Source organism: Ictidomys tridecemlineatus, unplaced genomic scaffold (assembly GCF_052094955.1).
Source record: "Ictidomys tridecemlineatus isolate mIctTri1 unplaced genomic scaffold, mIctTri1.hap1 Scaffold_844, whole genome shotgun sequence".
NCBI classification, from domain to species: domain Eukaryota; kingdom Metazoa; phylum Chordata; class Mammalia; order Rodentia; family Sciuridae; genus Ictidomys; species Ictidomys tridecemlineatus.
In genome coordinates this window covers 91,083-116,981 of record NW_027526095.1, presented here as the reverse complement: position 1 = coordinate 116,981, position 25,899 = coordinate 91,083, and the positions used below count along the sequence as shown (strand labels likewise).

Here is a 25,899-nt window from a genome sequence, read left to right as displayed (position 1 = left end):
TTTTTTGAGAAAAGAAGACAGTATGAGGTATTGTTGCAGGGATCAACAAATATATCAATGGAACATAATAGAGAGTTCAGAAATACCATCCGTTGATTAAAAAAAAACAAGTTGCGAACTCAATGCATTAAGGAGAAGAGAGATTTCTTAACAAATAATGTTAGGTCAACTGCATATCTGAATGGAAAACAGGAACCTTGGTCTCTGTCTCAATATCATCAACATCATCATAAAAATCGTAACAATAACATTAGAGCTATGAAGAGGAAACTAAAGTTCAGGAAGGTTAACAGGAAGGTTGCCTGCATCACTTCCCCACTATTACAGAAACCAAATTTCTAAGAACTGACCAACAGTCCTATGCCATCCCATCACCGCGTGATGGAAAAGAAAGAGTTATGAAGACACTCAAGCCAGTCATTTTGTGATACGTATGAAGGTCTAACAAAAGGTTGAGATGAACAGATAAATTCTGAGAAACAATGTACTTCAATTATGTAAGCTATATATATTTCCCATTATGAAGTCAGAACAGTTCATAAAAATCAAGATGCAGATTTTTTTGGCTATTAACACAATCACATTTTGTAAATTGTGTAAAAATAATAATAATAATAGTAATCGAGATGGATCACAGACCTAACTAAGCACACAGTTCCATAAAGCTTCTAGAAGAACACATAGGAAAATGTCCTGGTGACCTAAAGGTAATCAGAGATTTCTTAAACAGGAAAAAAAAAAGCTCTAATAATTTACAATAATTTGATAAATTAGACTTCATTACAATTAAAAATTTTCCATATTAAAAAAGAAGACAATTTAGAAAAAAATAGAGAAGCCATAATGTTCCTAGACTATGCAAAGATTTCCTACAGAACAAGAATAAGAAATGAGCAATCCATTAAAACTGAGCAAAACTTTGAACAGACACTTCACAGAACAATATATATGATAGTCAATAATGAAAAGGTCCTTAATATCATTAGTCATCAGGGAGATGTGAATTAAAGTCATAATAAAATATACATCATACCCACCAGAATTTCTTTAATTTAAAAGACTGAAAACACTTAGTGTTGGTGAAGATACGCAGCAGCTAGAATGCTCAGGCATTGATTAATAGTAATAAAGTGGTACATTCACTTTGAAGGATTCTCTAGCATTTGTAAAATCAAAGATGCATCTACTCTGTGACTCAGAAATCCCCTTCCCAAATATTTATCCCAGATAAATATATTTTGTCTTCAAATACTTGTACATGCATGACCAATGTAATTCTGCAACCTGTACACTCAGAAAAATGAGAAATTATATCCCATCTGATTCAAATGTATGATATGTTAAGATCATTGTACTGTCATGTGTAACTAATTAAAACAGATTAAAAAAATACTTGTACAAGGGTAGGGTTGTACCACTGAGGTAGAATGTTTTAGGTTTGATCCTCAGTATATCAAAATAAATAAATTAAAGTGAATAATAAAATAAATAAAATAAAATATGGCATCCAGCTACAAATAAAAAAAAAATACTTGTACAAGAATGTCGACAATGACTTTATTCATCATAGCCCCAAACTTAGAAACTACCCAAATGCTTAACAAGATATAAATAAACTGTAATAAATTCATACAGCAATGAAATACCCAGCAACTTAAAAAATGTAATGACTGATATATGCAAAAACATGGATGTTTCTCACATTTTATCCATTGAAATAAACCAGAACAAATGAGAATATGCTATATGGTTTGATTTATATGATATCCAACATCAGGTGAACTTGATTTATAGTATCAGAAAGAGTATAAAAACCAGAAGGAAGTTGTTCTAGGGTGAGGAATGTGTACAGGACAAAAAGAATATTAGGGATCTTCTTGGTGCCAGGTATGAGTTCTCTGTTAAAGGGTGAATAGGCACCTTGTGGTCCAAATAGATCCAGGTGTAGACAGATTATGGATGTGTGTACATGTGTGTGTGCATGTGAAAAAATGGGTCAGCTCCATAATGATTTATTGATCATCCAACTTATGCACTAGGTACTTCTGTGAGCACTGGGATACATTAATGAATAACAGACAAAACCCCTTTGCTAATGGAGCTCACGTGACAGAGAGCAAATAATCAAACTCATTCCCTGCATCATTATTTGAAATAGGTAACAACTAGACATAATCTTTATTTTCATTAGCAGAGGGAAGGTTAATTTTGTTAACAGTATTCTGAAATATGAAACAGTATTTTGCGCGGGGTGCAGTGGTACATGCCTATAATCCCAGTGGCTGAGGAGGCTGAAGCAGGAGGATCCTGAGTTCAAAGCCAACCTCTGTAATGGTGAGGTGCTACGTAACTCAGTGAGACTGTCTCTAAATAGAATACAAAAATGGGCTGGGGATATGGCTTGGTGCATGAGTGCTCCTGAGACCAACCTCTGGTACAAAAAAAAAGACATAAAAATAGTATTCTACTATGAAAATGAATACATAATTTGTATACCAAATTAGAATGATCTCTAAGAACTACTGTTTAAAGAAAACAAGATGCACTACAATGTCTATGGATTTTTCCCAGAGATTTTCCAATTAACCTAACATGTCACCGTTTTAAAAAGGTAAGAGAAGCAAATGTGTGTACTTAGCTGCTTATGCATAAAAATTCTTCAAAAATTCTTCAAAATGTTATTAAGCAGTTAGTAAGACAGGTTGCTCCCAAAGGTGGGAACTTAATAGTTCAAGATAAGAGTGCATGCCATCTTATCCATTTTTAATTAAAAACTATATAAATATGTAACCTATTAGCAAATAAATATAATTTAAATTATATTTCACAATTGTAGAAACACACACACATATTTCTGAATCAACTTTAAATCTTCCATAGCTGGTAGGATGATACGTTTGTTTCTAAACTTGGCTCTGCCTAAGTTCAAGGATTGGTGAGAGTACACTGCCCTCTGCTGGTATACACAAAACCTTTTATTTTCCCTTGAAGGAGAAAGCCTAGCTGTTGACCTACTCAGGCAAGGCTTATGCAGGGTAATTTTTTCCTGTACCTGGGTCATCCTTATAGAGGCATCCTGCAGAGCACAACTCCAAGGAGTCAATCTCATTGAGCATAAAGTGAATGGCACCTTCCCAACCCACCCAGGAGATGCACAGGGCACAGACTGCACCAAAGTATGTAGGGTCCCAAGGCTGCCCCTAGAGTGCAGGAGGGAAAAAGATCCGAGAGTCAGTTCTAGTTCCACCTGAATCTTCCACATGTACCTCCTACAACTTGGGCCCAAATTCTTTCCACGCTCTCCTAACTGAACATGAATGCTTAAAATTATATTTTAGTTTTGTTTCGATCAGCCTTTTGATAGGCCTGACAAACTGTCCAAATTCTCTCAATAGATAAAGATGTTGGGTGAGTCAAAGAGTTTGAATGTGTCCTGGCCAATGACTTAGGTAAGTAAGCAGCGTTTCATGGATTCAGAGTTTCGTGGATTCACTCAGCATTCATTGAGCACCTACTAGGTACCCTCAATTATGCCAAGATGTGGCAATTCTATGGAGAGCGTGGTGGGGCCCTGCCTCTAATGAGACAGGCCCCTAAACATAGTAGTTAGATCAGATAAAGAGTGGAGACCTACCTACCTCAAGCTCTGCTTATGTGTACCAAGACTAGAGAGCTGTATCTGTGGAGAAGCTGGATTGTATACAGAATTTGAAGACTCTCTTGGTTGAGAAGTTAACCTGCACTCACTGGTGGGATTCAGTTTCTCAGCATTTCGATGGAGTGATTGGACAGAAGTCTGTTTCCATATGTCATTCCTCTTTGGGACCTACATAATTCCCTCTGCGGGCTCATCTTCCTTCCTCTCACCTCCACGAAATTAATTACTGCATGTAAAAAACCATGAAGTCATCAATAAGGATGTAGAAAATGTGAGCAACTCAACCAATAAACTTGATCTAATAGATTTTATGTAACACTGCACTCAGCAAATGCAGGATGCCTTTCTCAAGCGTATACGGGGTATATTCAAGTCACATTCTTTATAGAGCCTATAAAATGGGCATCAAAGGATTTTAATCATCATAAAGAAAATTCTCTGACCACAAAGGAATTAAATTAGAAATCAAGAGTGAAAATATCAATGAAAAATTCATGATATTTTGGAATTAAGTTCACACTTTTTTAATAAGCCAGGGATCAAAGAAAAAAAATCTCAAGGGGAATTAGATATTAAAAGCACAACATGTCAAAGTTTGTGGATAGCAGCAGCTACCACAGAGCTGAGGGGAAATTTTCATAGCTTGAAATGCTTAAGCAGAAAGATCTATAATTCAATATCTCTACTTACATCTTAACCTAGAAAAAGTTCACATAAAGTCAAAATAACAGAATGAAGGAAATAATAAGGGTAAAAGCTGACGAGAAGATCTCTGTTGAGGTCACCTCATCCTCTGTGCATCCTTGTGCACAAGGTCACCTTCAAGGTGGTCCCATCTGGTTCACAGTGACCACAGGAAATGTGTATCTTTCCTGCCAAACTCTGAATGTACCGGCTATTGCTCATGCCGCACTGTGCTTTCACGCTGTTATTACAGAGAACTCCAGCCATTTGCTCATGTTCAGACAATTTCAGATGCGAGTCAGATAGCAGTTCCAAGGCCTTCCCAACTCCAGAAAGAAGGCGTTCATCTTTGTACACAAAGAGATTTTCTGCAGCCTCCATCATTTAGTCTGAGGAGAGATGGTGGAGGAAAATGGAACACATAAAAACCTCTTAAAAGGAGTTCTTTACTACTAATCCATTTTTAGCAAATTCTTGGCCTTATCTTAGATGTCTAGAAGTTCACAAGGGCAGAAAGCAATGTCCCCATCTCTGAGCATTTCCTACATAAATGGTCTGCGGCTTATTTTCCTACACGCGTGGACTGAAACTTATTTTCCTAGGTCTGTCAAAACTTCAATACGATGCATGGTAAAATCATAGTTCACAGTTTATGCGAGCAAAGTAGGTGTTATTAGTTGTAGAGTAAGGAAAATCGAGAAGAAAATTATATCACTTCCCCCCACCACAAAAGGCAAAATAAGTATTCCTTGGACGTTTTGCTTCTCCTTAATGTTCTCATTTACAATGTGGTAGAAAATAAGCCTTGACCTTCACCCTGACTCAGGTAGATAGATGATAGGTAGGTAGAAGGAAGGATGGAGAGAGAGAGAGAGATAGAGAATGAATGAATGAATGAATGAATGTGTGGTAAATATATTTTTCATCAGCTCTGTCACCTATTACAGATTTCAAAAATGGCCACAAATCTTCCTGCCCAGACCTCATGGGCAATTTGTCTTGAAACCTTCTCCCTTTGAGGGATGGTGTTTTTCTCTACCCCCAGAATCTGGGCTGCCTTTACTATTTGCTTTGGCCAATGAATGGTAGCAAACATGCTGCTGCGAGCCGAGTCTTGGAAAGTACTTGCATACTTACGGCTGCTCTCGGGAGCTCTGTTGTGTGGAAATACCATGGAGTTGGCTGATGGATGATGAGAGATCGGTGGCCCACCACTCTTGCCCCACCCCCCTTGACAGTCAGCCAACTCATGAGAATCAGAGGTAGCTATCTGTCCTACAGCCAGCTGCAGAGTGAGCCCAGCTAAGACAAGAACGGTTCTGCTACGCCCGGTCCAAGCTGCTGACCTATGAAATTATGGACTAAATAAACAATGGTTGTTGCAAGAGTTAATAAACAGTGATTGTTTCAAAATGATTGGCTCCGTGCCGATAGATAACTGATAAGTCAGGTTTACGAGCCCTTAATAAGTGCAGTATTTTCAAGCATATTAAAGAAGGATGAATTCTTTATTACACTAAAAATTACAAGGAGACTATAAATAATTTTTTTCCTGTCACCTAAACTATAGCATTGCCAAGATTCTGCCTTTCCCTAATGAGTATTTATCTTGGCAAAAGTCAGGGTTTATTCACACCTGTCTTTACGTGGAACCTAGCACCATGATTGACAGACAGTTGCTAACCTGCAAATACACTGCTATTATTTGGATGTAGTTTGTTCCTGTCAAAACATGTAATTTGGTTGCTAATGTACAGTACTAGGGATGGGCGTTTAAGAGGTTCTTAGGCCTCTAAGAGTGATCAATGTTTTTCTTGTGAGATTGTATTAGTTCTCACTGAAATGGATCAGTTTTCTCAAGAGCAAGTTGTTATAAAGCAAGGTCCCCTCTTTAACCACCCCTTGCCATTCTGTCATGCCCTTTGCCCATGTGACGGTATCTGACATGTTAAGACACAGAAGGAGGGCTTCACCAGATGATCTTGAACTTTCCTGTCTCCAGAACCATGAACTTTTTTCTTTATAAATCACCTAGTCTTAGATATTCTGTTATAACAACAGAACACAGACTAAGTAATATTGGCTAAATTTATAGTGTATGAATAAAAAAAAATGAAAAAAAAGACTATTTTAAGTGTGGAAATAACTAGGAAGGTCAAACACATCCTTGGTCATTTGTATTTAAAGGCTCTACTTCCATTCCATCTTTATCTTTTTAATAATGGATGCAAAACACCGAGGACTCCTCCACATAGTTGTGGCCTTTAACTCATATGATTTCATCTTTTTATTCCATTCCATTCTCCTTCTAGAAGATAGCAGTGTGCTCTGAAAATAGCAGTAAATGTCGTGACCTAAGGGAAGAGACAATTCCAGCCCACACAGTGTGGAAGGAGAATGTCCATCCATCATACAGGAGATGATCAGAAGAATCCGTAATAATGGAATTCCAAGAGCGTTGTAATGAAAAATAACTGGTCAAACTAATTAAGAAGAATTCAACATTTTCTAAGCGAGGAAACACTAAATTATACACCAAAAAGCAACTAAATCTTATACTTAGTTGCTAGGTAAGATGTATATTTGTGTTCCCGTATATACATCTCATCACAGAACATGGATTCAGCCACTTTTAATGAATTCCTTCTTTGCCGGGGCAAGATATTGCCAATAAGACATGACAATACCCTGGTACATTTCTCCATCCCAGAGCAGATCCATATTTACTTTTTCTCTCCCTCTCTCTCATAAGCTCCTGAATTAAATAGTTTACTCTGGAGTAACCAGAGCAGGAGCTTTACTTCATATGAAAATGATAATCTTATATAAGGTCTAAATTTAGAACAAAGGCCTGTCAAACGATCCATTTTGGAGCACGGGGAGTGGCCTAGGCAATCGAGATTAATAAATAACCTAAATACACCATGACCAAGCAAGCAAGGCTTATACGAGAGATTTGAAGATGGTTTATTTTTGAAAAGTAGATCAATGTGATTTGCCATAGAAATAGAATTAAAAGAGATCAACGTGATTACCTTCACAGATGATGAAAACAGCCATTGAGGAAACAACATCCATTCTGCACAAAATCTCTTGAGAAAATAGGAAATCGTGGGTATTTTCTTAACATGTTAAACATACATTTACCTAAATCCAACACGTCATGAGGAAGCATTAAGAGTAGTCCCACTAAAATCAGGAAGAGTGCCTTGTTGACTGCAAGGCAGGACAGGGAGCAGTGGCGACATGCCTGTCACCCTGGTGACCTGGGAGTCTGAAACAGGAGTATTGCAAGTTCAAGGCCAATCAGTCTGGGCAGCATAGCAAGAGTCGGTTTAAAAAAATAAAATAAAATAAAAAGGGCTGGGAATGTAGGTTAGTGGTAAAGCACTCCCAGGTTCAATCTCCAGGAGAGAGAGAGAGAGAGAGGGAGAGAGGGAGGGAGGAGAGAGAGAGGAGAGAAAATTAATTTAGAAGAAGAACCTGGAGGAGAGGGCCTGGGATCCCCAATCCTGTATTTTGAAGAGGCAGAGGGCAGTGAGGAAGGAGGTGTCTGGGGTGGGCCTGTCCCCACATTCCTAGTGGCTTCTGAGGCAGTTCTCAGTGACTGAGGCCCCTCCCTGGAGACGGGGCACGTCCCCAGCCTGCTCTCCTGCACGGGGCGGGGCGACATGCAGGTGAGGACCCTCCCTGGGGACTGAAGGAGGGACCGAGAGAGAAGAACTGTGGAGGGAAGGAAGGAAGGTGGGTAAAAAGTAAGAACCGAGAATCAAGAACCACAGAGCAAGGAGACCGTCCGGGAGAGGGAAGTGAGAAAGGAGACAGAAGGGCAGAGGAGCAGGGGGACTGGAGAGGCCCAGGGAGGTGAAGGTGAGAGGCCCGGAGGCTGGGCCTCTGCAGCTCAGGGTGGAGGGTCTCCGGCCTCATTTAAAGGTCTCGAGCTTTTAGGTCAAAGAAAAGGAGCGAAATCCTTGAGAAATGGAGGGCTTATGAGAGGATTAGTACTGGGTGTCGGAATCGATGTAGAAGGCAACCGAGGTCGGGGTCCCCTCTCCCACAGCTAAGGCTGGTCCCGGGTCCACTGAGCCTCTCCCTCCAGCAAGCAGCCTCCAGGGGCTGGACCCCGCCCTCGGAGGACCCAGGTCAGTTAGCCCTTCACGCCCTGCTTTTAAACAGACCTCAACGCGAAGAGATCCAGGAAGCGCTGGGCAGCAGTGAGAGCGTCCTCCACCCTGGGACTGAAAGGTCTCCTGATACCAGGCAGGTGCTCCTAGGAACACTTCTCTGCTTCAAGTTTAATGAGCTTTTATGGTCCCTTAGCCCTGCCCCCACCTCTCCATTAAAAAAAAAGAAGAAGAAAGAAAGGAAAAAGAAAAGGTCCAGGTGTAGATATTATTCTCCTCCCAGAATCTAGAACCCATCATCACAGGTGACTCGTCTGAGCCCGTGAGCCAGGTGAGCAACCCGGATGGGGACAGGCCCCGGCTCTGACCAATGCTCTCCACAGGGCACCTGGCTCTCCTCTAGTGCCTCTGTGAACGTCCGAGTTGACAGACACTTTACAAGCCCAGGTGTGTCCCCAGGCCCCAGGACTGCACCTTCCATACAAACCGCAGGCCACACATGAGCATCTGTAGGTCTGGGGGAGCAGAGAGGTTTACTCACATGGGAACTTTCCAACAGCACATACTGTGTTCCCCATTACCGCAGGTATCCAAGATAAAGCTGGATAACCACCTGGCAGCCGCGTTCCACAGGGTTCTCCATAAACACAGGATCCTTTTCAACTCTGGTGCATCGCAAAAGTGGACTTGAGTACGCGGAAAGACGACCACGTTTTTGGTTAAGATGTCTCATCATTGAGTTAGGTTAATTCCAAAGTTCATAAGAGGGAAAAGAGAAGACTCTTGCTTACAGTGTCAATGCTAAATAAATACCAAGTGGCAAATGTTCAGAGATGGCCGAAGGACGGGAAATCATCACATCGTCACCCTCATGGTAAAGATGGGCTTAGGCAACCGACAGAGTGAATGTGTGAGGCAGAGCACGAGGCTTGTTGGTCTTAATGTCTCTCCCCTGGAATGACTTATCAGGGGAAACGACATCACCTGAACTGGATGACGAACATCGACCTTGTTTAAGGAGCACAAGGGCATCATGAGTCTCAGCATGGAGAACAGCATCATCACCTTCATAGTTTTCTGGCTGAGAATTCATGTGAAACATCAGGTTCAAATTAAGACACATTCTGGGGGCTGGGGTTGTGGCTCAGCGGTGGAGTGCTCGCCTGGCATGTGCAGGGCGCTGGGTTCAATCCTCAGCACCTCATAAAAATAAAATAAAGGTATTGTGTCCAACTACAACTAAAACAAAATATTTTTTAAAAAAACAACAATAAGACATATCCTCAAAACAGAAAAGAAAATGCAGACAAGGGGATAATAGTTTTTAAAATGCCACTGATATGCAAAAAACAAACACTGTGGAAAGGCTCCAGATTGAAGGAGCCATAACAGTTAGAGGAGTAGACGGCATCCTCCTCTGGGTCCAGGAGGGGAAACTGGAATAAAATACATGACTCAATTGATTTACAAAAGTGCAATAGTTGTGATAGATTTCACAATGATCATCTCTTTATTCCACTCCCAGCTGCTTTTCCAGGAAGAGTGGCATATCCCAGTTAATAAAAGAGAAACACGGGAAGCAGACACTAACACCCAGATAACATGGGACAAAATCACGTGGGTACACAAAATATTGGCAGGTCCTCACGAAGAGAGAAACTGGGGTTGGGTAGGACAGAGACGGTCCACTTGATCACATAAGGAAAACCATCATCCCCTTGCTGAGGAGGGACTGGAATTTCACGGCTCAGTATTCCCAAGGCTGGGGAGGAAGCACCGGGGTGAGCTGTGCATGTGATTCCTTAGGGGACTCTCATGTCACCACTGGTACAACCCCTCCCCCCAGGCAGGGGCAGCAGAGTGCAGTGACGTCCAGTAACCTCAGGGACACCTCCCAGTCTGGGGCCAGCTTCCCAGAAGGCTCCTCTCCCCCCACGGCCCTCCCCGGAACCACTGATTCTGACGTGATCAGAATGTGGACTCTTCACCGCGCTCTCTCAGACCTCACCATGAGTTTAGCACACGGGGCCTGTGCCAGGCCAAGGCACTGGGGTGTGAGCCAGGCCCCCTGCTTGGTGCTTCTCTGAGGTGTCGACATCTTAACTGGCTTTGCTGCCACTTTTGAATTTCCATTGAAAAGAGGAGCACGAAGGTGGGTTAAGCAGGATCAGATGAATTCGATGTGTATTTAGTAAAAGGCAGAAATGGAAACTGATTGTCCCGGCCAAAGGAAGGGTGAATCCCGTGCAACCGGAGTGTGGAGAAAGGGCCCAGGTGTCTTGATGGAGCTCACACAGCTAGAGAGTGACTGAATCACCACTGAAATGGGCTCTGCCCACCTCCAGAGCCCAGGCTCTGGGCCTCTGGGCCTTAATGCTTGTGTTCAAGGATAACTCCAATGAAGTCCAGGAGAGCACAGGGTGGAATTCCAGGGCAGAGCACCCCCGAACCATGGGAGCAGCTGTTTAGAAGTTAATGTTAGTCATTGCCCTGACAGGACTAAGGAACACCTAGATAGCTAACTGATAGAGGTATCTGTGAGGGTGTTTCCAGAGGAGACGCGTGTGTGAGCGGGTGGACCGAGTGGGGAAGACCAGTCTTCAGTGTGGGCAGGCATTGTCCAATCAGCTAGGGACCTAAATAGAACAAAAAAGGAAAGAAAGGATTGCTTCTCCCTCTTTCCATCCCAGGGTTGGAACGCTCTTCTCCTCCTGTCCTGGGACATCAGAACTCTGGGCTTTCTGGCTCTGGGACTCCATCCTCCTGGGTAATCAGGCCTTTGGTCTCAAACTGAGAATGACACCATCAACTTTCCTGGTTTTAAGGCTTCCAACTTGGTCTTGGGTGTACGAGCAGCGTTCCAGGTCTCCAGCTTGCAGTCTGCCATGGAATTTCTCGACCCCCATAGTGATGTGAACCAATTTGTTTAATAAGCCTCTGTCATCCATATCTATCTATCTATCTATCTATCTATCTATCTATCTATCTATCTATCTATCTGTCATCTATCAATCACCTACCTATCCCATCTCACCTCCATGCATCCTAGTTATTCTGTCTCCTTGGAGACCTTGACAGACCAGCAGGACATAAACAGACAGATACATACGCACAGGCAGCCAGACTGACAGGGTTTCTGCCCCGTGGACTCTACTCTTTGGGCTGCCATTGCCTGTCCTCTTTGGATCCCTCATTGCAGATACCTGAGGAATAGGAGACCATTATGGCTTTGTTGTGGGTTGAAGGAGGTCACAGCTCAGGGGTCCTGTGTGCTCCTCAGCATCCACGAGAGCCCCCTGACTGACAGGGTCGCTGTGGAAGTTGAGGTCTCCTTAGGACGTCTTTCCTGTGAGTAATGAGAATTTTTTTTCAATAAACAACTCTGATATTTAGTGATTTTTTTAAAAAAAAATCATTAATAACAGCCAGTTAATCATAAATAATGCAGAATCAATTAATAGGTCACATGGCAACGCTTCCCGGAAACCCTCCCCCTCTCCCCCAGCCCATATTAGCCCTTGTGGCCGTAATGGACAAGGAGCACAGCCAAGAGATGCCATTTCTGGTGGGTCTAAAGATTTGTGGGGTTCTTTGGCTGCCAATACAATTATTCCTTCATTCATTGATTCAGCAACTGTATATTTGAGGCCAAGTGCTAGGAATATAAGGGCGGGGGGAGCATTTGAGATGGTTTCCTCCCCCCATGGAGCCCACAGCCTAGTAACTGACATATGGGATCCACAGAAATTTAGGTAAAAGGAAGGGTGCTTAGGGGGCTCTGTAAGTCCCCCTCCTCCTTTAGGTGACTGGAAGTAGGACAATCAAATGGGGAGGGGGTGACTGGGAGCATAACATCTCACCCAGGTGTGAGCTGGGGGAGCTCCTATCACCAGAAATTTGGGAACTTATCAAATATTGTTGTGGTTGGGAGTTTACCTTGGTGCCAAATAATTTAGTGCCCGGCAGAGTGCCTCCCACACCGATGTGTGTCAGATAGCACTGTGGTCTCGGCAAGTGTCTACCTCCACACAGCCTTGGACTCTGCCTCCCACTGAGTCCCACGCCATCTGTTCCAGCTGCCCAAGTCCCTCAGTGCTATCCTCTTCTCCTCGGCTTCTGCAACTTCCACCTTCACCCTCGCCCAGTCTCACGACCTGGGCTTGGTCTTTGGCCAGAACGGCTTTGTTTCTGACATGTTGAATGCTGCCATCGAGACTTCTGAGCACAGCTTTTAATTCCTTGAACTTTCTAACACACTTTCTGTTTCCACCACTTATCAGCCCGTTTACTCATCTGTAACCCTGAAACCATGATTGGCAACTCGAATTGCTCTCTCAACTGGATCCCAACTTATTGGATATTTGGTTGCATGACAAGTTGTCTTTCAACTCTCTTTGTCTCAGTACAACGCCAAGAAGACAATAAAGTGAACGTTTGCATCCGGACATTTTTACTGTTGCTATAAACCTAAAGGAGTCAACACCTGATACCATTCTTAGCCTTAAAATTGAAGCCAATGTTTTTTAATATATTCAAATGTCAAGGCATCAATCCTAAGCAAGGGTATCTTTGGCATTTTCTATACTTAGATCTAGCTCCCATGCTACCTCTAAAACTCCTTATAAGTGTAATCACACTCTATTATTAGAATTCACCTAAACCGCCTTAAAAAATTAGAACCACTGTCTTACAACTACAGTGATCCTTAAGTCAGCATAAATGTAAAAGTAAGTTTTCTAATATTAGCTTATCTAATCCAAAAATCACATGAGAAAATCGATGATCCTGATAATATCTCTTGGGGCTGGGGTGCATCTCAGTAGTGCAGTGCTACCTAGCATGAAAGGACTGGGTTCTGTCCCCAGCACTGCAAAAAAAAAAAAAAAAAAAAAAAAAAAAAAATTAATATAGCTTAGAATCTATGTTAATGCCAATCCAAATGCTAATCTTAATTACCAGGCAATATACTGACCTCAAAATTATTCTAGAAGATCGCTGTCCAATGAGATTTGTAATCAGATGCCCTGGGTAAAAATATATGAAAGTCTTCAACAATGACAACTTTCTTAGTATTTTGATAAGGTAATTGCTATCTCTGATCTCCATCGGACCTATTGACAAATAAGTAAAGAGACATTAACCTTTCCAGTCCAAGTTAATTTCAGCTATATCTCTTAAGTTTTTTGGCTTGACCCAGTAGTTTTCCTTCTCACTTATGAGGATGTGACTCCAAGATCAGGGGCATTTATGCAGTGCAAGAGGGCACACATTGGGGACCTGGTCTTCAACAGTCACTTTCTATCCATGTCGGCTTCTGGATCATGGCGACTGAACTGCAGCAAAATCACCCCTCCGTGCTGACATCCATTAGGGGCTCCATATTCTCGTAGGCCTCAGGTCATCCTCCATCCCATTGGCTTCCTTGTTCTCAATGTGGTCCCCACGGGAGATACAATGGGGCTGCCACGGGCTCACTAAATAAAGGTTCTGCAGGGAGGGGTGGACCATATCACAGATCAAGCAGAAGGGACCTGCATGACCAATTGTGAACCTCTCTAAAAAGATTTCATCTTGGCAGAAATGGATCTTTTTTCGGTGAAAGAAAACACATTTCTAACATGTCAAAGCTATCATTATTCTAGGTGCCTGTAACTACCAATTCAGCAAATGCCTAATATTGTGTAACTCTAAATTATATCAAAATGCAAAAATTTTTTCCTTTAGTGATGAAGGGGCTCTAGTTCAATGAAGTAAGAATTGGGATATTGAAATAAAGAAAATACATGTCATTAATATTTTTCTACTGGAGAAATATTTTTGTATAGTTAATATTTTGAGTACATAGTCAAGAATATTTGGTATATCTGAGTACTTAATAAATTAGTAATGAAATTCTAAGTCTAAAATGTTTAATAAACAAGTGATTTAGAATAGTGGGCCTGGGGGGATAGCTTAGTGGTAGAGTGCCTAGTGTATGCAGGGCCTTGAGTTTAATCCCCAGCACCGAGGGGGAAAAAAAGAAAAGAATTCTCGGAGGTTTTCAAAAGAAGAAAATTAATATTTATTTAAGCTCCAAAATAGGTTTTACACGTGATTCTTCAAAAGTTCCCTAGTTAAGAAGAAATATCCATTATACTTTAAGGAAACAGACCCAAATACTCTAAACTATTGGCATATTTCATGAAGAGAGCTTAGTTTCTTTAATATTCCATGGGTTCAATCTGATATGGAAATGAGGACTCCTATTTTTTATTTTCCCTTTCAATTTATTTCTCATTTTCCCCTTCTTTTAATAGTTTATGCAAGTTCTTATTTTTTCTGTTTGATATCACCAAGAATAGAATCCACAGAGTAACCAAATTCAATGGGGGCAGAAATCTTATCTCTGTATTTATAAAAATGCCCAATGGTATGTATGACAACCAACTTGTTAGATGCTTTGAACAGCAGAAAGCGAAAGGACCCTTAGAGAAATCCATATCATAACGGAGTCAAAGCTCCAAAGCTCAGATAGGAAACTTCTTTGGGTAAACATGGAGCAAACACTGCAAAGCAGCACAGTCTTCTCCCAGCCCATCTGAATGATGCTCTGAATACCTCTCTCACTGTTGAAATCATCTATTTTCTTGACCAATTAAGTAAACTAAACCATGAGATACTTGCACGAAAATGTTTTCCAACAGAATTTTGATTTTTAGGCTGAAAATTATAAAAAGAATCTTACTGTTTGCAAACATCATGAGAAAAACTTAGTAGTCACTATGTAAATGCAATTTCTTTGATTTGTGATTACCTAAGTACATGAAAAGATCTGTTAGACAATTTGCTGGTGAAGAAATCAAATATGGTGCATTAAATTTATAAATATACTGGGAAGCTGTCTAGGAAATTTAATTAACTAAGCTATAAATATCCCCCTTTATAAGTACTTATTAAATGTTCATTAACATAAACTTAATTTTTAAGTATTGTGTTTTGTTTATTGTTGTTGTTAATCGACACATTGAAAACATTTATGCCATAAGCATCTGAAAATCCTGTATATTTGCCTGTGACACCCTCAAATACACTCCAAAACTCCCATTCACACTCTCCTTGGATTATATTGATCAGCTTAACTGAGCAATGAAAAGAAAATGAATTTTCTGTAAAAAGCAAGGATGGGGGGAAAGGATGAATACTTTGCGTATTAGTTTCTGCCCCTGCTAACTTCTTACACATTGAAATTGTTGTCACTTTTCAAAATCAAACGGAATCACTTAGGGTCCCTTCAACTTCTAATTTCATCCTCGTCTTTGATATGATCTTGTTCTCAGTGGGTTCACCTGACTCTTTCCTGCCTCATTTTGCTGTCATTTCGACTGACTTGGCCTAGAAATGTCTGCCAAATTTGCTTTAGACAACTTTAGCTTTTGGAAATTTGTAACAGTCTTGATGCAAAAACACACTAACTGGAGTATCTGGCTGCTGTCACAGGAATGAGATCCGTTCTGTCCTCACCAAGATGGCGTGTTCGCAGAGCTGTATTCCCAGTGTGGGCCAGCAGATGTCGCTCTTCTCCACACTTCTCACCCTCCCACATCTTGTGAAGTCCTGGATTTGTTACCAAATCTGTGACACTGGTGGGTACATTGCAGGCGTCAACTGAACCTGGGAGGACGAACTTAATCCCCAGTATTCCCAGTTTGGCTAATCTGTCGACCTCAGGGGCATACTCACAACTAGGACCTTTTTCTTCCTTTTCTATTACACATTCCCTGAACTTCTCCTGTTTAGGGTAACACATGACCCCTAACTATAGAACCAAACTTTATTTATGGGTGCACCTCATAACAGCCACTCAGTCCCCAGAGGGATTGGTCTTAGCTGTAGGGTTGGGGCAAAGGGCTACTGTGTTGGAAATGCAGTCTGTTTTCGCCCTTCAATCCACGCAGAGGACTTCGGTGACCCTAAATGGTGTAGGGGTGTCTCTCCACAGGAAAGCAAGCAAGCAGTTCTGTAGCAGCAGACATCAGCTAAGTATCCTCTAATCCAATTTAGTTCTGATGCTGCCGACCTGGAGATACTGTCAGATCTCAAGGTTGAGGTTCAGTCCCAAAGACTGTCACACACACACACACACACACACACACACACACACTATAGATAACAATCACAAGCCCCAGGTCACTTTATCTGTGCTTTGACTACTTGAATATAAATCAGGTTTTCCTCCTTGGATTTGATTAATTTTCTCGAGGTGTTCACAGAATTCAGGGAACACTTAAATTTACTAGTTTACTGTAAGGGATATTACGGAGGATACAGATAAAGAGATGCACAGTCAAGGTGTGGGAGAAGAGGCGAGTTACCATGCCTTCCTCAGGTATGCCACTCGGGGAAACTCCATGTGCCTAGCTAAGCAGTAGTTCTCTGAACCTCATTCTTTTCGGGTTTTACATTGGCTTCCAAACATGAGCACGACTGACTTAATCATTGGCCATTAGCGATCACCTTAACCTTTAGCCCCTCTCCTGTCCCCTGAGGTTGGGATGTGGGACTACGGTCTTGGTTGGCTTGGTGTTTCAGATGACCTGCTCCACCGTGAGGCTACCTAGGGGCTGCCAGCCAGCAAGCAGCGCATTAGCCTATGAAAAGACACCATAACTTCAGAGATGTCAATGAGTGGTGTGTCAGGAAGTGAGGGCAAACACCACAAGTATATTTCACAGTATCACAGATCCGGGAACCATCCTCCTTCTAGGAAAGATTGAATTCATGACAAAATTGGATATCCATGGAAGTCAAGTTTAAACACAACACATCTGACCTGCAGAGGGAGTTATTTCCCTTCACATCAATGAACTCACCTAACAACATAACTCCAGCTCTCCACCCACTACACCCAGGTCCACCTGCTCTGTGTCTTCCAGGGCTGTTACCAACATCTCACAGTTTTCTCTACAATATCCCTTCAACTTTGCGAGGGTACGTTAAAGACCGTAACAGTGCAATGGGTATATATTTCTACTTATTTATATATAAATGAGAGACCATGGATATCTCTTTCCCAACTCTCTAAAAAGGAAGAAATTTCATTGAATAATGCAAAGCCAAATTTCCTTGATATCCCTTTTCTTTTTCTCTCTCAAAATTACACTCAGCACAGCAGCTATTCATTCCAACACTTAAAAAAGCTCTTGAAATAATCTAGTTCCCCTAGCTCTGTTTTTCCACCACCTCTTCTATCTCTAACCAGCTTCGCTCTTTTGTTTAGTTTTTTTTTTCTTTCGCCATTACCTCTGTACCCTTTCTCAAGGAAATCAATCACTGCACTCTCAGCTCTGTTTCGAGTTCTGTTCCAATTATTGTCTTGGTCAGGTCCAGACATTGAGCAGAGCAAGCAAAGGATTCTACTTAGAAAGAGGAACAAGAGGACGGGCATGTATATTTACATTTCAGTATTTTCCTAGGCACAATGCAGTTAAATTAACAAAAATAAGTGTAAAGGATAAAATGCAATGATCATAGGTCATTTGGAAACAAGAACATTGCTAGTGGCATCAGAAAATGTTGTTTTTCAGGAAAAAAAATGTTTGCAATATATATAAAAAGATTTGTTCTAATTCTTTCTGATTCAGTCATCCCATTTTAGAAAGATACCCTCAAGAGGAAAATAAATGTCATGATGTACAAAGATATTTGAAGCAGTGTACAGTGACATGAGGTAACAGCGGATGTCTTAAATACCACATCAGAGTCACAGCCAAAATCATTATGAAACATACACATCAGGATGCAGCCTAGAATCTAAAAAAACAAAAACAACAACAACAAAAAAAACCATTTTCACTTTGTAAAATAGAGGCAAACAAGATTCAATGAATAATAGAAGGAATAAGCCAGGGCCCAATTCTTCCCAGCAGGTGTGACCCACCCAAGAGTCGTTTATAGATTTGTTTTAGCCTTGGTAGCTCCCCGTACCCAATGAGGAGCCTTGAATTGCAAGTTTTAAAAAACAATGAATGGTTTTCAATCATTTTTCCTCCCTAAGACTTTTGATGGAGATCATATGCTCCAGTACAGGCACAGGAGAATAATCTAGAGCCAGAGAAATTTGTCTCAATTAGCTGGACGTGTCAGGAGTAAGCAAAGGTAAGTAGTAGGTAGGAGATGAAGAAAAAAGAGAAAGCAGAACAATTTAGTCTCCCTGAGCTTCCAAGATCTGCAGTCCAGAAAGTTCACCTTCTCCCCAGATTCTGGTATCCAATTATTGATACACAGCCTCGGGTCCCATGCCCCCACACTACTTCAGCCTCAGAGAATCACCATCCTGCACTAGCATCAAAAGTTAAGGGCTGGGATGTAGCTCAGTGGGAGAGCGCTTGCCTAGCATGAGTGAGACTCTGGATTCCATGTAGGACATGGCGATAGCTCAGGCTTTTAACTTGGGAGCTAATAAAAACAGACACTGTATTCAGCATCCAGCATGTAATCATTATTTCCCTTTGAAGGGAAGTCAGTGATAATTGCCTGAGAAGTAACCCTTTTAAGTGATCTAACTCATTCCTGGAAATCCCATTCACTAGTTACGGCTACTTCTCCTTCATCCAGGTTTCTGTCCCTGGATGACAGACTAAAAGGAAACTTATCAGTGCTTCTGTAAGATCTTCAGGACCGCCTTCTGTCCCAGGAGTGAGGAAGGGAGAGCAGGGTTACTTGGCTCCCCCTTCAGGGCTGGCCTCTCTCAGTTCAGAAGTGTTTCCCTTCCTCTGGGAAGCCACAGCAGCTTCGTTCTGAACCGCAGAAGTTGTGCACTGATTCTGTACCCGATATTTACTTCCTGTGGATCTCCTCTGCATAGGCTGCACCGTTCTCTGCCAGTGATTGATTTGCACCATCTTTTTTCCTCCTTTCTAGAGCCAGAGCCCTTCCCAAGCAGATCTGAAGTAGCCCATGGAGCCTGATCGCAGCTGAGCTGTGATCCCCTTGCAAATCCACGAAGTGACGCTACAGTAAGACGGGACCTTCATACCCTGACCGTGTTCGTTCTTTCCACCAGCATTAGGCATTGGTGTGTTCGGGGCTCTAGGTGCCTGCATGATCTGACAGTAAACAGAAGAGAAAGTCTTTGCCTATGGGAAACTTATATTCTAGTGGGAGAGACGACATAAATAAAATACATAGTGCTTCATGTACTGTTTGTTTTTTTTGAAAATTTGAAACAGCTGGTTTTAGTATTCGTATTTTAAAAACCACACACACTGCAGTCAGAAATGATTTGTTTGCTAAAGAATTATGAACTGCCAATGTGTATATCTGCCATAGTGGCAACTGTACAAGAGTTCATTTTCACAGAATAACAGGTCTTACAATATGTGTACTCATCGGTAACTATAAAATTTTGAAATGTTCGTTCCTGCAGCAAGAACTTATGATGTCATCCAATGTGATTTGCCATAAAAAGTTGTTGGACTTCCCATATTTATTCCAATCCAATGTACTGAAAATTCCAAATGTAATAGGAAAAAAAAAATTCAATCACAAAGATGGATTTAAACATTTCTGAATAACACTTTATCCTAACTTGTGAGTACAGGAAATTTTGGTGTGCTACTTATAGAATCTTCTTAGTCTTGCCTTTCCTTGGACTCCAATCATTCTAACAAATCTGTGTATAGGAGATTTGACGAGAGTATATAATACTTGAAAATAGCATTCCATTGTCTTAGTATCTTGAAATACTATATATAATCTTGTTATACTGCTTAATCAAGAAATGCCAAGTTTAGGGATTCAGGATATGGAATGTTTGGCTAAGTGCTTACCAGTTTATCTAAGTAGATTTCAACCTAGCCAGGAGTTGTATAATATTGGACCTGTGTGTTCTTTGTGTAGGCATGAGGTTTTATGACACATTACAATTTTTTCTTACAAAATTTTCTTAGCATTTTGCTGAAAAACATGTTTTCTCTTAAGTTAATATAGGGTATGTTAAGATGTGTATTTGGAAGCAGACCAAAAACAAACTTTTAAAAGGAAGGGAAAAAAAGTATTTTGAAAAAAAAAATAGATTCTGGCTTTCTTTGAGTATTTATAAACTGCTGCTAAAATACTCTTGAATGTGGTATTTAGGAAGGTGCAAATCGGTAGCATCTTTTTTTTTTTTCATTTATAGCTTTTTCTAAATAAGATCATAAGAAACTGCCTTGTACTTTCCCTTCAAGTACTCTAGATACTTCAAGGTTTTGATCTGAAGTGCAGGTAAAACTCTTTTATTCTCAAACTTAATAAACTAAAAGTTAACAATACATCGGATGGTGAGCAGAATATGAACACACAAGTCCACTGCCCAAACAGGAGCGTTCTTGCGGTATTGGGCCCAGAGATTAAAGAATTTGAAACAAGCGTTTTCCTGACTGGAAAATCAGAGCTCTTCTTGAGGTGAGTGGGCTCGTAATACCTGAGCTAGAAATTAAATGCAGAAATATGAGAGAACACTATAGCTATCTTGAACATCAAAAAAAATAAAACAAAAAAATAAGGAACCGTGATGAATGAGTTAGTGGTTACCACTCTAGGCTGCACACTAATCAATACAGTTGCTTGTAATTTCTAATCTTAAAGAGTTTGGCGTCCTATTTAAATCCTCTTTTACAATAAATTATGTAAACAGTGTTGTTCTATAACTCCGATTATAATGCCCATCTATAAAAATAATAGTTTTTTATTTCAGATATGCTCAAAAGCCAAACTACTCCATTTTTCTCTGTTTATCAAACCTGACAATTTTGAAAATACTTCTGGCATAGAAATGCTGAATACGTTTATCCAGAGTTTCAAGCCCATTTTCAGTAGGCATTTTCTCAAAAATGATGTGTTGTGCTGTGTTCTCTAATATCATATGGTCAAATACCCTGTTGCCTTAGGTTTTTCAGGGGCAGGAATAATCAAAGAAAATGGGATGGAATGTTGCTATTCACTTTCAATACTAAATTGTGCTTACATCCACTATGTTCATTTTTACCATACATTAACCCCCAAAATACTAAGGAGAATGAAGAGTGTTAGCTGAAAACTGGAAGTTGGTCGCAGCGGTCGGTACATGCCTATAATCCTAGCTACTTGAGAGGCTGAGACAGGAGCATCCCAAGTTCAAGGCTAGCCTGGGCAACTGTCTCAAAATAAAATAAAAAGGGCTGGGGATGTAGCTCAGTGACAGAGCACTTGCCTTTTACGCCTATTGTCTGGGTTCAAGCCTTAGTACTGGGGGAAAAAGAAAAAGAAAAAAACAAAGAAATAATCAACCATAAAAATTTTAATCTTTTGTTAAAACTCTGAAACTGTAACAAACTGCTCACCAAACTGAGGTAGAGGTAGACCCTAATGTTATTCCATGTGTCAGAGTTTAGGTTTTTCAAAATATGTAATCTTGAAAATAGAGCTGACCACAGGGAGAAGATGTTAAGAAACCATGAACAGAACTTCCAAGAATCATGTGATAAAGTGAAAAGTCCAAATTTAAGATTAATGGGGATAGATGAAGGTGCAGAGATGCAAACCAAAGGAATACATGATCTTTTCAATGAAATAATATCAGAAAAAAATCCCCAAATCTAAAGAATAGAGTGGAAAAATCAAATACAAGAGGCTTACAGGTCCTGTAAGGACCCCAATTTGTGCAAAATTACAACAGACCCACCTCAAGGCACATTATAATGAAAATACCTAGCAAACGGAATAAGGATAGAATTTTAAATGCTGTGAGAGAAAAGCATCAAATTACATATAGGGGTAAAACAATACGGATCTCAGCTGATCTCTCAAAATAGAACCTCAAAGCTAGGTGGTCCCGAAAAAACACACCAAGCTCTGAAAGAAAATGGGTGCCAACCAAGAATCCTATAACCAGCAAAATTAATCTTCAGATTTCAGGATGAAATTAAAAACTTCCACAATAAGTAAAAATTAAAAAAAATTTACAACCAAGAACCCTGCACTTCAGAATATTCTCAACAAAGTATTCCATGAAGATAAAATGGGGAAAAAAAAGTGAAAACCAATGAAGGGAGGAACTACGCTAAAGGAATGGTCAATCAAAGGAGAAACTGATTCAAATTAAAAACTAGAAATAAACAAAAATGACCAGAAACACAAATCATATCTCAACAATAACCTTAAACATTAATGGCCCAAACTCATCAATCAAAAGACACAGACTGGAAGATTGGATTAAAAACAAGACCCAACAATATGTTATCTCCAAGACAAAGCTCTCATAGGCAAAGGCATTCACAGACTGAAGGTGAAGGGAGGGAAAAAGACATATCCCTCACACAGATCCTATAAACAAACAGGGGTTTCTATCCTCATGTCAGATAAAGTGGACTTGAAGCCAAAGTTAATCAGAAGGGACAAAGAAGGACATATCATACTGCTTAAGGGAATTGCACATCAACAAGACGTAACAATTATAAATATTTATACCCCAAACAAGGGAGCATCTACCTATCTCAAACAAACCCTTCTCAACATCAGTAATCAAATAGACCACAACACAATAATACTGGGTGACTTTTTAACACACCTGTCACTACTAGAGAGATCTTTCAAACAAACACTTAACAAACTATGGAACTAAATAAGACGATCAATGATTTAGACTTAACAGACTTATGTAAAATATTTCATACATAAGTGAGAGAATACACTTTCTTCTCAGCAGCACATGGAGCCTTCTCTAAAATAGACCATACTTTATGCCAAAAAGCAACTCTTAACACATACAAAAAAAAATAGATGATACCCTGCATCCTATCGGATTATAATGGAATGAAATTAGACATCAATGACAATAAAAAAATAGAAGCTACTCTAATACCTGAAGACTAAATAATATGCAATTGAATGACAAATGGGTAACAGAAGAAATCAGGGATGAAATAAAAACACACCTAGAGGTAAATGAGAATAGTGACACAACATACCCAAATCTCTGGAACACTGAAGGCTGTGCTAAGAGGAAACTTTGTTGTATGGCTCTCATTCATTAAAAAATAGAAAGTCAACAATGAGACTTTACATTACATCACAAAGCCTAGAAAAGAAAAGCAAATCAACACCAAAGGCAGCAGAAGACAGGAAATAACTAAAATCAGAGCTAAAAATCACTGAAATTAAAACAAAAAAAAAAACAAGTCAAAAAAATGACAAAACAAAAAGTTGGTTCTTTGAAAAAAATAAATAAAATTGATAAACACTTAGTCATGCTCATGAACAGAAAGAGAGAGAAAACTCAAACTACTAAAATTCATGATAAAAAAAGGAAATATCATGACGGACACTACTGAAATAGAGAAGATAATTAGAAATAATTTTAAAAATGTATACTCCAAAAAAATAGAAAATCTTGAAGGTAATGACAAATGTCTAGAGACACATGAGCTACCTAAACTGAACCAGGCAGACACCACACAATTTGAACAGCTCAGTCTCAAGCAATAAAATGCAAGATGCCATCAAAAGCCTACAAATCAAGAAAAGCCCAGGACCAGAAGGATTCTCAGCTGAGTTCTACAAGGCCTTCAAAGAAGAATTAACCCCAATACTTCTCAAATTATTCCATGAAAAGAAGGGAACACTTCCAAGCTCATTCTAGGAAGCTAGTATCACTCTGATACCCAAACCAAACAAAGACACATCAAGGAAAAAAAACTTCAGACCAATATCCCTGATGAACACAGATGCAAATATTCTCAATAAAATTCTGGCAAATCATATACAAAAAACATATTAAAAAGATAGTGCACCACGATCAAGTGAGGTTCATTACAGGGATGCAGGGTTTGTCCAACATATGGAAATCAATAAATGTAATTCATCACATCAGTAGACGTAATGACAAGAATCATGATCATCCCAATAGCTGCAGAGGAAACATTTGACAAAAATACATAAATGGATATTCATGTTTAGAACACTAGAAAAACTAGCTATAGTGGAAACATACCTCAAAAATTATAAAAGCTATCTATGCTAAACCCAAGGCCAACATCATTCCAAATGGAGAAAATTTGAAAGCATTCCCTCTAAAAACTGGAACAAGACAAGGATACCGTCTTTCACCACCTTTATTCAACATTGCCCTTGAAACTGTAGTCAGATCAGTCAGAAAGAAAAAAGAAATTAAAGGAATACAAATAGGAAAAAAAGAACTCAAACTATCACTATTTGCCAATGACATTATTCTAGAAGATCCAAAAAACTCCACCAGAAAACTTCCAAAACTAATAAATGAATTCAACAAAGTACCAGGATATAAAATTAACACCCATAAATCAAATGCATTCCTATACATCCGTGATGAATTCACTAAACAAGAGAAATTAGAACTGCCCCATTCACAATAGCCTGAAAAAAAACTTAAAATATTTGGAAATCAACCTAACAAAAGAAGTGAAAGACCTTTACTGTGGTGAGCCGTTCCTGTGGACTGTGGTCGCCATTACATGATGGCGCTGGCTCCGCTGTGGTCTGTGAAGGACAACTCCTTATCAGAGAGAGTTGGCGTATTGTCAACTCCTTATCAGAGAGAGTTGGCATGTCGTTTTCTAGCACCCTGTGAGAAGGGTCCACGTGGCAGCTTCGCATTGGGGTTCGCGGTGCTTTATTAAGGCTGGGAGGGGCATCCGAGGATTAGAAGAATTATTAGAAAATGTCAAGGGCCTGAATAAACTGCTGAAAGAAGATTCCTGAGTCGCATCTTCCTTGTGGGCAAGGGTGTCGTGACACTTTACAATGAAAACTACAGAAAACTAAAGAAAGAAATGGAGGAGGACCTCAGAAGATGGAAAGACCTCCCATGCTCTTGGATAGGCAGAATTAACATTGTCAAAATGGCCATACTACCAAAAGGATTATACAGATTTAATGCAATTCCAATTAAAATCTCCAATGACATTCCTCATAGAGATAGAAAAAGCAATCATGAAATACATTTGGAAAAATAAGAGACCCAGATATCCAAAGAAATGAAGCAGGAGGCATCACAATACCAGACCTTAAATTATACTACAGCCATAGTAACAAAAAGGACATAGCATTGGCACCAAGACAGATATGTAGACTGGTGGTTCAGAATACAGGACACAAACCCACATAAATACAGTTATCTCATACTAAACAAAGGTGCCCATAACATACATTGGAGAAAAGATAGCCTCTTCAATGAATGGTGCTGGGAGAACTGGAAATCCACATGTAGCAAAATGAAATTAAACCCCTCTCTCACACCCTGCACAAAAATCAACTCAAAGTGGACCAAGGTCTCAAGCACTAGAGCAGAGACCCTGCACCTATTAGAAGAAAACGTCAGCCCAAATCTCCACCGTGTTGGCTTAGGAACTGACTTCTTTAACAAGACTCCTAAAGTTCAAGAAGTGAAATCAAGAATCA

At 40.1% G+C, this 25,899-nt stretch overlaps 1 protein-coding gene across 5 annotated transcripts in view; it reads right to left on the bottom strand.

Annotated features, from left to right (window-relative positions):
• The window catches only part of LOC144374727 (CD5 antigen-like), a 52,021-nt gene extending 26,991 nt beyond the window's left edge, over positions 1-25,030 (bottom strand). For 2 of the 5 annotated variants that reach the window (XM_078037475.1, XM_078037472.1), the window contains exon 1: positions 24,910-25,024. The gene's annotated coding sequence lies outside the window, so the exon portion shown is untranslated. Of the gene's footprint in view, positions 1-24,909 lie in introns of all 5 variants that reach the window. The other 3 variants (XM_078037474.1, XM_078037470.1, XM_078037473.1) reach the window with 2 other exon arrangements.
• Between the last annotated feature and the right edge of the window lie 869 nt (positions 25,031-25,899).